Below are 4776 nucleotides of genomic sequence, written 5' to 3'. Positions count from 1 at the left end.
TTTTTTTTTTTTTTTTAAGTAAAGGTGGGGTTTCCTCATATTGGCCAAGCTGGTCTCAAACTCCTGATCTTGTGATCTGCCTGCCTTGGCCTCCCAAAGTGCTGGGACTACAGGCGTGAGCCACCGTGCCTGGCCTACACTTAACGATTTTTAAGAGGCTGTTACTGTCTTCTGTTTTCAGAGCAGTACATTTCAAGTTTACAAAATTGCCTAGCACGGTGGCTCACACCTGTAATCCCAGCACTTTGGGAGGCTGAGGTGGGAGGACTGCTTGAGCTCAGGAGATCAAGACCAGCCTGGGCAACATGGCAAAACCCCATCTCTACAAAAAATACAAAAATGAACCAGGTGTGGAGATGCGCACCAGTAGCCCCAGCTACTCAGGAGGCTGAGGCGGGAGGATGGCTTGAGCTCTAGAGGTTGATGCTGCAGTGAACCATGACTGTGCTACTGCACTCCAACCTGGGTGTGACAGAGTGAGACCTTGCCTCCAAAAATTAACTAACTGGCCGGGCGCGGTGGTTCACGCTTGTAATCCCAGCACTTTGGGAGGCCGAGGCAGGCGAATCATGAGGTCAGGAGATCGAGACCATCTTGGCTAACACGGTGAAACCCCGTCTCTACTAAAAATACAAAAAAATTAGCCAGGCGTGCTGGCAGGCACCTGTAGTCCCAGCTACTTGGGAGGCTGAGGCAGGAGAATGGTGTGAACCCGGGAGGAGGAACTTGCAGTGAGCTGAGATCACACCACTGCACTCCAGCCTGGGCGACAAAGTGAGACTCCGTCTCAAACAAAAAAAGTAACTAATTAACTTAATAAATAAATGTTTATAAAGTCATTAGAAAAATTGGTGTGCAGCCCCAGGGAAAAGTAATAGCTGGATGAGCCCAGCACAGTGAAACGCTTTTCCTGAGAGAAGCAGAGCTGCTGAGGCCCAGACCCGGCCGGGCTCACTCTTCTCACATCTGCAGGTGATGTTCGGGAAAGCCCAGCTTGGTTTGCCTTGGGACAGCTTCCAGCAGCTCCAGTTCAGGGTTGGAAAACCTGTTCTGCCACTGTCTTGTGGATGCCACTCCCAGGTTTATATATTTATTTTTTGATGGACTCTCGCTCAGTCACCCAGGCAGGAGTGCAGTGGCATGATCTCACTGACTGCAATCTCCGCCTCCTAGGTTGGAGAGATTCTCCTGCCTCAGCCTCCTAAGTAAAACTGGGACCACAGGTGCCTGCCACCAAGTCTGGCTAATTTTTGTATTTTTAGTAGAGACAGGGTTTTCCCATGTTGGCCAGGCTGGTTTCAAACTCCTGGCCTCAAGTGATCTGCCCTCTCGGCCTCCCAAAGTGCTAGGATTACAGGAAAGAGCCACAGCGCCCAGAGCAATCTTAGGTGGATTTTCTCCATTTTACTTGTACTCATTTGTGTGTGTGTGTGGGTATGTGTGTGAGTGTGTAGTAAATTTTATACAATTTGCTTCCTACGTAGGTTTGCATATTCACGCCCACATTCAAAATACTGGTCAGGGCTGAGGCGAGTGGCTCACTTGAGGTCAGGAGTTCCAGACGCACCTGGCCAACGTGGTGAAACCCCGTCCCTACTAGAAATACAAAAATTAGCCAGGCATGGTGGTGGGCACCTGCAATCTTAGCTATTTGGGAGGCTGAGGCAGGAGAATTGCTTGAACCCAGGAGGTGGAGGTTGCAGTGAGCCAAGACTGTACCACTATACTCCAGCCTGGGAGACAGAGCGAGAGACTCCATCTCAAAACAAAACAAATTAATCAGATAGTATGTAACATTTTTGAGATTGGCTTCCCGCCCCTCCCCTCCCTGCTCCCGCCCAGAGCATAATTTCCTAGAGATTCATTCATCTCAGCTGTTGTGCATCTCAGTAGTTTATTCCTATTTAGTTTTGTTTTGTTTTTTGTTTTTTTTTTTTTTTGAGACGGAGTCTTGCTGTGTCCCCAGGCTGGAGTGCAGTGGCTGCATCTCAGCTCACTGCAAGCTCCGCCTCCCGGGTTTACGCCATTCTCCTGCCTCAGCCTCCCGAGTAGCTGGGACTACAGGCGCCCGCCACCTCGCCCGGCTAGTTTTTTGTATTTTAGTAGAGACGGGGTTTCACTGTGTTAGCCAGGATGGTCTCGATCTCCTGACCTCGTGATCCGCCCGTCTCGGCCTCCCAAAGTGCTGGGATTACAGGCTTGAGCCACCGCGCCCGGCCTCCTATTTAGTTTTTTGAGACTGGGTCTCTCTCTGTGGCCCTGGCTGGAGGGCAGTGATGAAATCATGACTCACGCAGCTTTGATCTCCTGGCCTCAAGTGATTCTCTCTCTCAGCCTTCCGAGTAGCTGGGACTATAGGCATGTGCTGCCACGCCTTGCTCATTTTTAAAAGTTTTCTAGAGATACCGTCTCGTCTCCCTATGTTGGCCAGGCTGGTCTCAAACTCCTGGGCTCAGGCGATCCTCTTACCTTGGCCTCCGAAAGTGCTGGTATTATAGGCATGAGCCACCGCACCCAGTTTGATTATTACTCTTGATGGAGACCCGAAGTGCCATAATTCAGAGCCAGAATCTTAGAAGAGCTTAATAAATTCAACTTAAGATTAAAAAAATAGCTAAAATAAAACACAAAATTTCTGACAAGTGTGGGCAGTCAGGTTTCCATATGTAGTTGGTAGAAGTGGTATGCTTAGTATAAACATAATGTGAAATGCTGGGTATTTCCTGAATTGTGTTAAAACCACAGCTACCGGCTAAAATAAAACTATTACCCTGAGTTTCTGTCTTGGAAGAATTGTTTTCTGAACTGTACATCTCACTGCTAGGTTTAGGGAAATCACCTTCTTTTTTTTCTTTTTTTTTTGTGAGACAGTCTCGCTTTGTCGCCAGGCTGGAATGCAGTGGCACAATCTCGGCTCATGGCAACCTATGCCTTCCGGGTTCAAGAGATTCTCCTACCTCCGCCTCCCAAGTAGCTGGGACTACAAGGCGCATGCCACCACGCCCAGCTAATTGGAAAATCACCTTCTTTTGAGGCCCAGATTTGAGGGCAATAGGTCATCTTCCCTCCCTCCCCCCCTTCTTTCTTTCTCTCTCTCTCTCTTTTTTGAGACGGAGTCTCCCTCTGTCAACTCTGTCACCAGGCTTGAGTGTAGTGGGGTGATCTCGGCTCACTGCAACCTCACCTCTGCCTCCTGAGTTCAAGCGATTCTCCTGCCTCAGCCTCCCGAGTAGCTGGGATTATAGGTGCCCACCACCACGCCCAGCTAATTTTTGTATTTTTAGTAGAGACGGGGTTTCACCATGTTGGCCAGGATGGTCTCCATCTCTTGACCTCGTGATCTGCCTGTCTCGGCCTCCCAAAGTGCTGGGATTACAGGCCTCAGCCTGGCCAATTTTTTTTTTTTTGGAGTCTTGCTCTGTCGCCCCAGCTGGAGTGCAATGGTGTGATCTCGGCTCACTGCAACCTCGCCCTCCGGGGTTTAAGCAATTCTCCTGCTTCAGCCTTCTGAGCAGCTGGGATTATAGGCGCCTGCCACCACGCCAGCTAATTTTTGTATTTTTAGTAGAAACAGGGTTTCACCATATTTGTCAGGCTGGTCTTGAACTCCTGACCTTGTGATTTGCTTGCCTTGGCCTCCCAAACTGTTGGGATTACAGGCGTGAGTCACCGCGCCTGGCCTCTTTATTCTTTTTTGAGACGGAGTCTCGCTCTGTTGCCCAGGCTAGAGTGCCATGGCATAATCTTGGCTCACTGCAAGCTCCGCCTCCCGGGTTCACGTCATTCTCCTGCCTCAGCCTCCTGAGTAGCTTAGGACTACAGGAGCCCGCCAACATGCCCGTCTAATTTTTTGTATTTTTAGTAGAGACCGAGTTTCACCGTGTTAGCCAGGATGGTCTCGATCTCCTGACCTCATGATCCACCAGCCTAGGCCTCCCTAAATGCTGGGATTACAGGCGTGGCCTACCGCGCCCGGTTAATTTTTGTATTTTTAGTAGAGACGGGGTTCACCGTGTTGGTCAGGCTGGTCTCTTAACTCCTGACCTCAGGTGATCCGCCTACCTCGGCCTCCCAAAGTGCTGGATTACAGGCGTGAGCCAAGTTCAGCCTCTCACATTGCACTCTTTCGCTTATTAATCTTGCTTTTTGTCCTTCTCCCCCACTAGACCGTGGGCTTCACGGTGGCTGAGACACAGTAACAGATCAATAAATATTTGCTAACCTAATTAACGGCACTCGGGAGGTTTTGCAGAGAAGGCGGCCACGGTCGGGCCCCGCCTAGCTCCCCAAACAGGCCTTGCCGCCCCAGGTCAGGGATCAAAGCGGTTCTCAAGCGCGCCCTTGGTGCGCGGAAAACCATTGCCCGGTCTTGGCCCAGACGGCCCGTCCTACGGTCCAGGGTTCCTATTTCCGAGCCTCAGGAACCTCCTTTCCCCACGGATCCCACGGCCACCGGGATCCCATCCCCCAATTGCCCCGCCGCCGCCGCTGCCGTCGCCGCCGCAGTGGCGCCCGCTCTGCGCATGCTCCGGTGCGTCAGGACGCGCGGCGTGCGGAGGGCTAAGTTGCCCGTGCGCAGGCCCGAGGCCTTCGCAGCCCGAGTGGGGCGGTGCACGGGACGCGCGTGCTTCCTCCGGACCACGCCCACCCCTGTCAGCCAGGAGCGGGCGCGCACGCGCGCGGGGAGCGGAAGGGCGGGCTGGCGCGCGCACGAGGCTGGGCAGGCGGCGGAAGCTGGAGAGGCCGCCGCGGTGCTGAGGAGGAGGGGAGCCGGCG

Source organism: Rhinopithecus bieti, unplaced genomic scaffold (assembly GCF_001698545.2).
Source record: "Rhinopithecus bieti isolate Rb0 unplaced genomic scaffold, ASM169854v2 scaffold_5025, whole genome shotgun sequence".
Lineage (NCBI taxonomy): Eukaryota > Metazoa > Chordata > Mammalia > Primates > Cercopithecidae > Rhinopithecus > Rhinopithecus bieti.
This window is presented reverse-complemented; position numbering follows the sequence as displayed.